The sequence below is a fragment of the Phyllostomus hastatus genome, unplaced genomic scaffold, assembly GCF_019186645.2.
Source record: "Phyllostomus hastatus isolate PE091 unplaced genomic scaffold, TTU_PhHast_1.1 phas_contig_210, whole genome shotgun sequence".
Taxonomy (NCBI): Eukaryota; Metazoa; Chordata; class Mammalia; order Chiroptera; family Phyllostomidae; genus Phyllostomus; species Phyllostomus hastatus.
The window spans coordinates 4,529,543-4,543,040 of NW_025333737.1; the positions used below are offsets into that span (position 1 = coordinate 4,529,543).

The window sequence follows — 13,498 nt, forward strand, 5'->3', positions numbered from 1 at the left end:
CCAGTGCCCCCGTCAGTGTAATCAGTTCGGTTTTCTGAGCAGAGGCTCCCGGCAGCAAGTCCTGGGCCTCCACTGCTCCCTGAAGAGTCACAAGTGCGTACATAGCCTCTCTGTTTCCTTTGTCCATGGAGCTGCTTCCATCAGCACAGAGAGGCCAGTCTGCTTCTCCTGAGGGATGTTCCTGTCAACCAGTTCTGCTGGAATTCACTTCATCAGTTATCTTAGCACAGTCATGTGTCAGCGCAGCCGAGTCAGGCTCCGGGAGCAGAGAGGCAGGGTTTGCCTGACAGTTTTGAGGGAGACAGTGGGGTGTCAGGTAGAAATGCTGGGTCCTACCCATTCTCCCAGCAGTGAGCCACCATTCCCTTTCACTCCAGCAGGCTCAGTACTGAGTGGGGGTGTGGACAAGGTGACAGGCTGTCCCAAGGGAAACGTTCAGCTTCCTGGAAGAGCTCTCAGGTGGCTGTCACAGGTCCCAAGCAGGCTGTCCTTCCCTGACACTGTGATCTAGTTTCCCTGACAAGTTAAGTGATGGTCTGAGAAACGTCACTAAGCACTTGGGTAAGGACACCTGGGGCCACTGCCGGCCTGTCCTGAATGCACACCTGAGAGGCTGTAGTAGGTTTGGAATCCCCAAGGCAGGTGCAGGGGCCAGGTGCCCCTTCAGGCACTCAGGAAGCCTGAGATCCCTCCTTTGTCCACTCCAAAGGGACCTATTCTGTTCTTTTCATAGTTTCCCTTTTAACAGATCTGATGTAGAAATCAGAGCAAATGCTCCGACTTGATTATAAATTTTATGTATTTATTTTTTACAGAGAGGAGAAGACAGAGATGGGAAGAGAAACATAAATGTGTGGTTGCCTCAGAGCTCCCTGAACTGGGGCCCTCACCTGGAACCTGGGCATGTGCCCTCACAGCAAATCGAACTGGTGGCCCCTTGGTTTCCAGGCTGGTGCTCAACCCATGGACCTACACCAGCCAGGGCCATATGCATATGCATTTTGCTCATCTAATCATCCAGGCATAGGCACTTGTGCTGTTGCAGTCTCTCAGCTGCCGAGGACAACGCTACTGCAAACATGATGTATGAATATACCCTCAGGCCCCTGCTTTCAAAGACTTAGGGTTTATATCCAAGAACAGAGTTCCTGGATCATGTGGAGGTAATTCTGTGCTTACCTTTTTAAGGAACTCCCATCCTGTTTGGTTGCACAGGCCTCAGCCTACTGGTACCCAATGGACACGGCCTGGGGCATCACTTGGCCCATCCTACCTGTGGTGAGCCCCACACACATGTCCCCAACTGGAGCCAATGTGGTGACTGACCCAGCCCTTGTGGTTCTTCCCAGGACAGCAAGATGCACCTCAGCAGCAGTCGTCAGGGAGCTTGGGAAACACAGGGTTTATTACTGACAGGTCCTGCTGGCTACACAGGAAGGTTACAGGAGGAGAGAGAGTAACTTCAGGGGCCTGGAGTTCTGCCTTCACTGGGGCCCAAGGGAGGGGTGCCCAGGTGAGACTTAGGCTGCAAGAACAGAAAGTGGGGTCACTCCTGTGGTCAGTTATCTAGGTTACCCAAGGCTTCCTAAAGGGGAACTGATGGTGGGGGGACCCTGGATGCTTATCTAACTGTTTAGCTAGAGGCTGTTACATGGCTGGAAACATGGTATTTGAGATGCATATCTTTGAGATGGGTGCCTTCATGTCAGGCACTTACATTAAAAAAAAAAACAAACTAGCACCAGGCACTTACACTACAGGTTTCTTACACTACACTACTTTGGTGTGTGTGTGTGTGTGTGTGTGTGAGAGAGAGAGAGAGAGAGAGAGAGACAGACAGACCAAGAAATATTTCATCGTGCTGGCAGTAGCCTTCTGTCTAAAGCACAAAATCGTGTTTGTTTGTTTCTTTGTTTTTGCCGTTTAAACATAATCACACAATCCTATTGTGAAAGTCACGTTCATTAAAAAGAAAGCAAACATAAAAATTGACAACCTTAACTACAAGAGTGTCGTGTAAAGGGGCATAACAGGGTGGTGAAGGAAGGGGTTTCTTACAAGCTTTCTCACCAGGGTCACATTTTCTCCTTAAAAGGGAGGGACTGTGAAGCACAGGTGAAACAACTCGAACAGAAATATTCACGAAACACAACTGGACAGAACCGCCAACAACAAGGCCAACAGCGCTGAGACCACACTGAGGGGACAGGCTCCCTAGAGCAGCTCCCCACACCTGCTCCCAGATTCCCACTGGGACTCCCACAGGCTCTGTGTTCAGACAGAATTCAAACTCCCACTGAACTCCACTGTGCCCCAAACCCACGGGCATCTCCCCTGTCCTCCCCCATGGCTCCTGAGCTCCCACAGCCAGGGTTCTGACCTGTGGAAAAGGGCCAAGGTTGTGAGGGGCTGGACCCACACCAGCCTCACAACCTCCCCCTCACACACTACAGTGTATACAATGCATAATAATTACGTGTTGCACATGCACTGTGAGTGCTGACCTGCTACAAAGTGTGACTTCGGAAAGAACAATGCACGCAGTGGGAGACAACACTGACCTCCCCCAGGTGACTTCTCATGGTTCTTATGCCACATTCCAAGCCCCTCTAGTCCTCCCTCCAAGGGGAAATACTAGGTCCTCCAGGGGGTCTCGGACCCACCTCTGAGGGTCACTTATTTCCAGCCTGGTCAGGCCCAGTTCAACTTTTCCTCCCTGACAGCACCCAGGACCCTGCAAGCACCAAAGACCCAGCTGCTGGCTGAAGTGAAGACACTTGTTCCATTTCAAGACCTGAGCCTAAGAGATGGTCATCAGTGGTCAGGCTGGGTCCCGACCAAAGGGACAGACAGAGGGGAAGAAACAGTGGGCCCACGGGAGGAGAGGGGGAAAGGGAGGAGAACAGAGAGAGGTGGGCATGCAGAGGACCTGTGCAGGGCAGGCTGGAGATGGTGGGGCCGCTTGAGGGGACACCAGGGGTCAGAGGGGCTCTGAGAACCAGGGGAAGAGTCTGTGGCACAATGGAGACAGGAAGGAGCCCATCCCTTTCCCCTTCCCTCCTCACTGGAGGCCCTCAGGACCCCTTCCCAAGGGCTGCATGCAAATCCCAACACTACAACAGCCTCTTGAGGGATGAGCTCTCCCAAACCAAAGCAGGAAGTCTGATCAGAGCCCAGGGCTCCATGACACTACATTTTTCATAGCAGCCCCTGCATCACAACCCACCCCAATTTAAATGCCCACCAACAGTGCAAAGGGCTCTTCCTCCACGTCCTCCTCAACACTTGTCACTTTCTGGTTTTACGGTAGTGGCCATCCTCAAGGGTGAGGAGTGCCAGACACACATTTTGAATAGATCTTTCTGATGTGGACTTGGTCCAGTGGGGACCGTATGTTGTGGACGTGAAGAACAAATTCACATGGACTGCAGAAGTCCTGTGGAGGAAAAGGAACTGCACAGCCACTCTCTGAGTGAGTGAGCACCCAGATGCTTGCTGGACAGGCTTTTGTTACTTTCTAAGAGCATGCATCGAAGAGGTTCTCATTGATTATGCTCAGGTTTACTTTAGGTAATTACCTTTTCCAGAGAACAAAGGAAAGAATGTTATAAATTTCTTCCTAGGTTATAAATTTTATAAATGTTATAAAATGTTCCTAGGTTATAAATGTTATAAATTTCTACAGATAACATTCAAAGAACTGTGTGTGCTTATTCTGAGTCAGGGTCAGTTAGCTGAAGGGCCATAAAACTTTGGGAAACAAACCCATTTTATGCTTGGACCCTTATCATTTCAAGTGATGGTATTAGCAAACAGGTTTTACAGGATTCCATGCATTCTTTCTTAGGCCTGGTCACTCCAAGGAACCGTCCATTCCTGCCCAAGGCTGCACCGCCCTGTGTAATTGTTTCAGGCTTAAGTCAGGCAGGGGAGTAAGGCAGCCAAGAGATCAGGAGACTTCTCATAGACAGCACGAGGACTCAGGCTATGTCAAAGCCTAGGGGTGAGGGTCCATCATTCCTTCTTTCTACAGCCCCCCAAGTCCTTCCTTGAGGGCCCCTTCAAGATCTTACCTATCTTAGGTCATCCCTGCCTTGAGGAATCTTACCCGTCATTGGCTAACCGGTCATTCTGTCAGGGCCAAGCAGGGTGAAGTAAAAGGGGGCAGAAGTGGTGCCCCTACCAGGAAAATAAGGTTTGTCTCCTTAGTGGCTTAGTCCAGAGGTCTCTTTACTTAGCCATGGAGGTTACAGCTTCTAAAACCAGGTAGGGCCTTTCCCATCATGTCTCCCTCTTTTGTTTGTGAATGCAACTAGAGTTGTGAAGCCTGTGAAATCTATTGTTTGCTGTTCCCGAATGAGATCTCGAGGAAACAACCTCCATATACATCGTAAAGCACAAATAAGGACAAAGACAAGGAGGCACCCAAGGGCTGCCAGGACCCAAACCCACAAATTCAGTCCATAGAACCAGTTCTTAGGGTCCACCCACTGTGGATTGTCGTGGAGGGTCTGGGACACCTTGGGCTCAGTAAGGCGTTTGATGTCCCTGAGCTGCTGCTGGAGCTCAAGCTGGAGCTGACCAATGAGTCCCCTGAGACTGGGAGAGAATGCGCCCTGCAGGCGATGACGCACATCTGCCCAGGAATGCTGACTGGATTTCCACCTCAGGGGGGTGGCACTCAGCCCAGAGAAGTCTGGGTCGGGGAGTCCAGTGCAGAGGAGGTGGGTGGAGGGCGGCGTAGCCAGGATTTGCCTTCACCCTCTTGGCCCACAGCTCCAAAGTTCCTGGGAGAAGGACCTTTGCACCTGGGAGAAGTCAACAAAGAAATAGAAACCAAACCAATCTGGTAATAACTCAGTGGGGAGGAGCCAGAAGCCACAGGAAACATGCCTAGACCAAGAGGAGGGAAGGGTTCTGGAGGAAGAGGGACAAGCTTGGAGCTCAGGGACAGGAGAGTAAAGGCTTTCGCCCTAGTGCCCTTTCCTTCCTCTCCTCCTGTGCTCCACCTGGAGACTGAGCCAGGTGGGGTTCACTCATTCAAAGAGCTTGGCCGCCCTGAATGACAGCGAGTTTCCAGATGCTGCTGCCCATCAGTGAGTGGCTGTGTCTCCTGAGCACTCAGTCAGAGTGTCCAGAAAACAACTGTGCTGCTTGACAGAGTCACCCTGGTAGACGGGTGGGTGGGGGTGGAAGGCCTGGTTGTACCCGTTTTACACGCACAGAAACCGGGGCTCAGAGAGCCACAGAGATCACATGCTGTAGGTCACACAGCACACTGGTGGCAGCCTGCACTCCATGAAGATGCTGAGGTTCTCAAAGGGTATTTCTTCCTTTTAAAATCCTAGTCCTCACATAAAAGCATCATCATGTCAAAGACGTGTACATGATAGTGTTTCTGCTTGTAAACAGAAACCCTCACATGGAGGCCATGACTTCCCCGGTTGTAGTGCTGCCCTGGGGGCTCCTAGTTCCTGCGTGGGGAGCTCACCTCCCTTCTCACCTCCCTCTCCTCTCCTCTCTCCCTGGTTTTTAATGGCCTCACATATGTTATTGTACCAACCGACTATTGTCAAAAAAATCAACAGAGAAAAATAATTTTTTCAATAATTTCCCAATTGAAAAGCTCAGCTATCTGGATAGTAGTGACCTTTTAGTGATTTTGAGAGGCAGACAAGCTGGACAGAACATAAATACGGAGCCGTGTCTGATGTGCCAGTCCTCACGCACCCAGTTTGGTTCCTCCCCAGTGTCTCCTCTGGGACCTGTACCTGGTTTTGTACCAGTTTTCATGCAAGCCCACTGGGGAATGGGCCAATTCAGCTGTTGTTTCTTCACCGGGAACCTCTTGATCTGGAAAGTCTCATGAGCAGTCATGGCGAAGAAGAACAAACAGCACGGACCATGATGGTGGAGAGAGAGAGACTCTTGTGTCCCTTCTCTTTCTGGGCTTTAGAATACAAAGACGAGAAGTCTTGGACACAGCAGAACATTCCAAGAGACATGGAGGTCAGGGTGACAAATTAAATAAACCACCTGAAATGGCTTCAGCACTGAGGTAAGAAAACGGTTGAACAGAAACTAGCAGCATTAAGGAGGAGGGGCGAGGAGCAGTGACAATAAACTTACCTGAACTCCAGCAGGTCCCTGCAATGTGCTAGACAGGAAACCAATGTGCTACCAGTCAAGCCTGAATGAGCAGATAAGGGTCACCTAGGTGCCAAGTGGGTAGAAGGTGCCCCAGGGTCATGCATATGTCTGCACCTCTCTTCTTTCTGAACCTTGTCTGTATGCACCAGAGTTTGCAAAGACTGGCTTCTTGGAGAGGCTCTGGTGTCCCCTCGGCTCAACCTCCACTTTCCTTATATTCCTGGATCAACTAGAATCAACCGACTTGAGGGGCAGACAGCATCCCTGGAGCAGAAAGGAGGGAAAGGAAGACAAATTCTTTGCACTCCTCTGCAGCACCAGGGGCTCTGGGGACAATGTCATTGTTTAGCGGGATATGGAACATGTGGAATTCTCATTCTGTGTAGGTTGCACTGTGAAACAATACAACTTTGGAAAACAACTCAGGAGGGGTGAGAATATACACTCACGTCCACAGCAGTGTTACTCACCATGAACCCAAAGTGGAAAGAACACAAATGCGCATTAATGGAGGAGGAAGGAACACATTTTGGTGTCACGCGATGCAGCGGCGCCAGCAATAGAAAGGAGCTGGGACACAGGAAACGTCAGAGGACCTCAGAGTGGAACAAGGACCCTGGGAGGGCTCGAAGACAGGTTCTGGGCCCTGGAAGTGCTCTGGAACTTGACCTGGATGCTGGTCCCACAGCTCTTTGACCTCATCCAGCACGCTAGGATCTGGGCATTTTATCTGTGTAAACTCTACCTCAACAAAGTACCGTGGAAAAAAAACCCAAATCTCCCAGGGCCCCGGGTGTCCCGGGGAGAACAGGGACAGCTAGAGTTCTAGCACACAAGCACCAGGCATCACTGCTGCTTTGGAGGTGACTCACAGGGAGTCCGACTGACAAGGAGAGCCCCAGGGCCCCCTGTCCCAGATCTGCAGGGCGGGGCGTTCCAGCCTAACTGAGACACTGGGTGACATCTTCCAGGTGTGGTCAACCTCAGCCTGGTGACTTATTACTAGCACGCAGCTCCAATCTTAAGGAGGAAAGGGGCAGCCCTAGGCAGAGTCCCTCCTCAGAACTTTTATTCGAAATCCCAGACCCTGACCCGAGGCTGTCGGTTCGCTGCAGTGTAGATAAAAAGAGTTGTTCAAAATGTCTGCCACTCCTCACCTTTGAGGATGGCCACTACCCAAAAACCAGGAAAGTGACAAGTGCTGAGGAGGACGTGGAGGAAGAGCCCTTTGCACTGTTGGTGGGCATGTCAATGGGAGGGGGGAGGGGATGCAGGGGCTGCTATGAAAAATGCAGTGCCATGGAGCCCTGGGCTGGGGTCAGACTTCCTGCTTTGGTTTGGGAGAGCTCAGTCCTCAAGAGGCTGTTGTAGTGTTGAGATTTGCATGCAGCCCTTGGGAACGGGTCCTGAGGGCCTCCAGTGAGGGGGGCAGGAGAGGGGGATGGGCTCCTTCCTGTCTCCATTGTGCCACAGACTCTTCCCCTGGTTCTCAGAGCCCCCTCTGACCCGGGTCCCCTCAAGCGGCCCCACCATCTCCAGCCTGCCCTGCACAGGTCCTCTGCATGCCCACCTCTCTCTGTTCTCCTCCCTTTCCCCCTCTCCTCCCGTGGGCCCACTGTTTCTTCCCCGTCTGTCTGTCCCTTTGGTCGGGACCCAGCCTGACCACTGATGACCATCTCTTAGGCTCAGGTCTTGAAATGGAACGATTGTCTTCACTTCAGCCAGCAGCTGGGTCTTTGGTGCTTGCAGGGTCCTGGGTGCTGTCAGGGAGGAAAAGGAGACCTGGGCCTGACCCAGCTGGAACTGAGTGACCCTCAGAGGTGGGTCCGAGACCCCCTGGAGGACCTAGTATTTCCCCTTGGAGGGAGGACTAGCGGGGGCTTGGAATGTGGCACAAAGAAACCATGAGAAGTCACCTGGGGGAGGTCAGTGTTGTCTCCCACTGCGTGCGTTGTTCTTTCCGAAGTCACACTTTGCAGCGGTCAGCACTCACAATGCATGTGCAACACGTAATTATTATGCATTGTATATAAACTGTAGTGTGTGAGGGGGAGGTTGTGAGGCTGGTGTGGGTCCCACCCCTCACAACCTTGGCCCTTTTCCACAGGTGAGAACCCTGGCTGTGGGAGCTCAGGAGCCATGGGGGAGGACAGGGGAGATGCCCATGGGTTTGGGGCACAGTTGAGTCCAGGGGGAGTTTGAATTCTGTCTGGACACAAAGCCTGTGGGAGTCCTAGTGGGACCCTGGGAGTGGGCGTGGGGAGCTGCTCTAGGGAGCCTGGCCCCCCAGTGTGGTCTCAGCGCTGTTGGCCTCGTTGTTGTCGGTTCTGTCCAGTTGTGTTTCGTGAATATTTCTGTTCGAGTTGTTTCACCTGTGCTTCACAGTCCCTCCCTTTTAAAGAGAAAATGTGACCCTGGTGAAGAAGCTTGTAACAAACCCCTTCCTTCACCACCCTGTTATACCCCTTTCCAGGACAATCTGGTAGTTAAGGTTGACAATTTTTATTTTTCCTTTCTTTTTAATGAACGTGACTTTTACAATAGGTTTGTGTGATTATGTTTAAATGGCAAAACAAAGAAAGAAAGAAACACAATTTTGTGCAATTGACAGAAGGCTACTGCCAGCAGGATGAAACATTTCTTGGTAATGACAGTCTGGTCTGAACTTGCATAGGGCACCCCAGCCAGCAAGACATGACATCGGAACAAAAAGATCAGGGTGGGACAGCTCCCAAGTAATCGGTCAGTGAGAGGGCAGTTTTAGGAAGTAGAGCTGGAAAGCCGCGGGAACAAGTCCCAGAGGCTGGAGAGCCGCAGACAGAAACACCCAATGAGAGAAAAGCAGAGCAGTCCGAAGTCACCAGTTTTCAAGATACTTCCCCACAGTGTGCACTGTTTTTCCTCCAAAAACCCTGCACAGAACCCCCGGGTGGGAACTCGTCTGTGCTGCGAACAGGCCTCAGCCTGACTGCTTCCCCTTATTTCTCCCAAGAGCCCCTAGATTAGCATCCAGGATTCCCCCACCCATCAGTTCCCCTTTAGAAAGCCTTGGGTAACCTAGATAACTGAGCACAGGAGTGACCCCAGGTGGGGTCACATTCTTGCACCCTAATTCCCACCAACGCACCCCTCCCTTGGGCCCCAATGAAGGCAGAACTCCAGGACCCTGACCCATGTCTCTCTTCCTGTAACCTTCGTGTTTAACCAGCAGGACCTGTCAATAACAAACTGGTGTTTCCCAAGCTCCGTGAGGACTGCTGCTGAGGTGCATCTTGCTGTCCTGGAAAGAACCACAAGGACCAGTTCAGTCACCACATTGGCTCCAGTTGGGGGGACATGTGTGGGGGGCTCACCACAGGTAGGATGGGCCAAGTGATGCCCCAGGCCGTGTCCAGTAGGTGCCAGTAGGCTGAGGCCTGTGCAACCAAACAGCATGGGAGTTCCTTAAAAAGGTAAGCACAGAATTACCTCCACATGATCCAGCAATTCTGCTCTTGGATATAAACCCTACATCACTGAAAGCAGGGGCTTGAGGATATATTCATACACCATGTTTTCAGTAGCCTTGTCCTTGACTACTGCAGCTGAGAGACTGCAACAACACAAGTGCCCATCCCTGGATGATTAGATGAGCAAAATGCATATACATATGGCCCTGGCTGGTGTAGGTCAGTGGAATGAGCATGGGCCTGAGAACCAAAGGGTCGCCATTTCGATTCCCAGTCAGGGCACCTGCCTGCCCTCCCGGCTAGGGTCCCAGCTGGGGGAGCCAGAGAGGCAACCACACCCTGATGCTTCTCTCCCTGTCTCTGTCCTTCCATTCCCCACTCTCTAAAAAATAAATACATAAAATCTTTAATGAAATTGGAGCATGTGCTCTGATTTCTTCATCAGAGCTCTTAACTGGGAAACGTAGAAAGGACCAGAGTAGATCCCTTTGGAGTGGACAAAGGTGGGTGCCCAAGCTTCTTGAGTCCCTGAAGGGGCACCTCGCCCCTGCACCTGCCTGGGGGCTTCCAAACCTACTGAAGCCTCTCAGGTGTCCATTCAGGACAGGCCGGCAGTGGCCCCAGGTGTCCTCACCCATGTGCTTAGTGACATTTCTGAGCCCATCACTTACTTGTGAGGGAAACTAGATCACAGTGTCAGGGAAGGACAGCCTGCTTGAGACCTGTGACAGCCACCTGAGAGCTCTTCCAGGAAGCTGAACGTTTTCCTTGGGACAGCCTGTCACCATGTCCACACCCCCACTCAGTGCTGAGCCTGCTGGAGTGAAAGGGAATGGTGGCTCACTGCTGGGAGACTGGGCAGGACCCAGCATTTCTACTGGACACCCCACTGTCTCCCTCAAAACTGTCAGGCAAACCCTGCCTCTCTTCTCCCGGAGCCTGACTCGGCTGCACTGACTCATGACTGTGCTGAGATAACTGATGAAGTGAATTCCAGCAGAACTGGTTGACAGGACCATCCCTCAGGAGAAGCGGACTGGCCTCTCAGTGCAGATGGAAGCAGCTCTATGGACAAAGGAAACATAGTCTGTGTACGCAGCTGTGACTCTTCATGGAGCAGTGGAGGCCCAGGACTTTTGCCGGGAGCCTCTGCTCAGAAAACCGAACTGATTACACTGATGGGGGCACTGGGAGTTTTGCATGAAATTGAGGCTGGAGATAGGCAGGAAGGAAACTCCAGAGGCCCGGCAGGGCGGAGATAAAAAACATCCATACATGACAAAGACCCCCTAAGACCAGATGTTCTTGTTTTCTGGGATAACTCTGAATCAGGGAATGAGCCTGTGCACTACCCCTGATTCATTATAATAGTATTATAATGCATTAACCTTGTGGGACGCCCTTCTCCAGTAGCCAATCAAGAAAATCATGGGAAACCCCACATGCGCAGTAGCTTTGAAATCCAACTTCTTCTACCTGCGCAGGAAAAGCCCGCCAAAGACTAGCCAGGAAGCTTCTGCCCTATGAGAATAGAATCCCCACAGCCCACATGTTCCATCTCTGCTCAGAGTTGGCCCGCTCCTATGTCCTGTGGAGTGTACTATCACTTAATAAATCTTCTCTCTTTCTTTATGCTATCAACTTTGTGTGTTTGGTTCAATTCTTTGTCCTCGATCACTAAGAACCTGGTTACCTGTGCACACCTGTGATAGTTTTTGGAGAGTCAGCCTAGGAGAAGGCACCGGAGTGATGAGTCGCCTTTGCTACTCTGACACCCGGGATGCCCTTTTCTGTTGCCACCTATTCTGTTTCCGGGACTCTGATGTTCTGTGATGGAAGGTGGGCCGCTAATTTGCAGGCACAGGTTGGGCAGTTAAAAGCCACAAGGGCGCCCGCCGCTTTAAGGCTTCTGTAATAGGATAACTTGGGTGCAGAACGGGGTTAGCCTTAGTCCCGGCCAGGTACAAGAAAATGTCCGCACAACGGTCAGGCACACTGTGGAAAGCACAAAACACTGCCCCATCCTGCAACCGCTCCCCCAATAGGCATAGTCAAACCTTCCATGCAGGATATCAGTCACCACCTCACCTGCGCTATGACTTCTTCTGCAGTCTCCTCATCAGGCCCACAGATAGTCTTTTATGCTTGTCCCGCCCCCCCAACTGACTTCTGGTCTTTATACCTTCACTCATACCCCACTTGCCTTTTATGTATGAAGGGTTCCTGCTGTCTTTGTACTAAGATATCTACCTTGGGGTCATTGATAAACTAGTGCTAAGTACAATTGCAGGAATGAGCCACTCTCATCTTTGGCACGAGTATACTATCATTGTAAGCAGCAACATCGCTCAGAACCACAAAACAGGTGCCTGCTAGTCACAGTTACTAGAATGGCCATGTGGAGCCACTCTTACATAATTAATTGATTTTGGAATTCTAAGGTGGTTTACTTGTTCCCATAAGGGTATTTTAATTTCCCCTGTCAGTTCATTGTCCCTCTATGAGATCCACCTCCAGTATGAAGGGTGGTGGTTTAGACATCTCTTGAGGTCCCTTCTGGGAGATTTCAGACACAAGTGCAATTTCTTAAAGCTCTGGAAAATTACATTGAATATTTAAGGGTCTTCTTTGTGATCTGGAAAAGAGTCATTTTATAATAAGATCATCTTGGTGCTCCTCTTAATGGTTTACAGGGCCAGAAACTATTTTTCTAGTAAGATACTTCCTTTGCCCCAGATCTGAAAGCTTACAGGAAAATGATGTACTCAGACCACAAGGGTAGAGTCTGGCATTGTCAGGATAATAGGCAATTGCTCAAGAATGCTGGCCTGGTTCCTTCCCAATGGTAATAAACAGAAGTAGACTGTGGTGATTCTCTCAAGTCTTTTAGATTTCTGTCGGCCGACACTCACTAGGATTTCTTTTGGCAGAGATGTGTGGTAGTTCGGTGGGATCCCAGGTGATGCCCATGGCCCACTAGGAATCTCCTAAGGCCAGCAAAGAGGGACACCTATAGTCTGCAAAGGAGTATCTTTGTGTTTCTTTTCCTTCTCTCTTAGGATCACTGCAGTCGAGATGGGAACTACATCTTCCATCCCTTCCAAATCACCATTGGGTTGCATTCTTAGCAACTGGGATACATTTGACTCAAAAAAATTAGAAAAGAAGAGATTAGTTTCCTTTTGTGATACTATTTGGCCCCAATATAAATTAGGGGATGGAGAGATATGGCCTGAGAATGGGAGCAGAAAATATAATACTATCTTACAGCTAGATCTATTCTGCCAGAGGGAAGGCAAATGGTCTGAAATTCCTTACGGGCAGGCATTTATGGCTCTGTACCAAGATCCCTCATTTTGCTCCAGCCCCACCCTGACAAAATCTATAGGCCCAAGAGTTGATCAATTAGAAGATACCCTCCTTAGCTCCCCACCTGTCTCTCAAGGGAGATTAAGGCAACCCCAGAGTTCTGGAGTCTCTGCCCCTACCTTAGAGGGAGTGATCTCTCCGCCACTTTATGCTATGGATAACCTAAAGCCACCAGCTGAGGAAAAACCCAGCCCCACAGGACATACTAGAAGTAGTGCTTCTTATCTCCCTACCACTCCTGCACTCCTACCCTTGAGGGAGGTAGCAGGCCCTGAAGGTGCTATAAGGGTACAAATGCCCTTCTCTATAACTGATTTACAACAATGTAAAGACCGGCTAGGGAGTTTTTCAGAGGACCCTTCATGTTTCACTAGTAATTTCCAGACTCTTACTCTAGCATTTAGTATGTCATGGAGGGATTTGTACATAATTCTGACCACCTGCTATTCCCCAGATGAGAAACAGCAGATCTGGGAGGAGGCCCGTAAATATGTAGACCAGCTGCATACCCAGAACCCCGGCACTAACCA

The 13,498-nt window shown here is 50.6% G+C and overlaps 1 pseudogene; it reads right to left on the reverse strand.

The window, feature by feature from the left end:
• Positions 1 to 4,126: 4,126 nt before the first annotated feature.
• LOC123816828 lies at positions 4,127 to 5,877 on the reverse strand (annotated as a pseudogene).
• Positions 5,878 to 13,498: the final 7,621 nt, after the last annotated feature.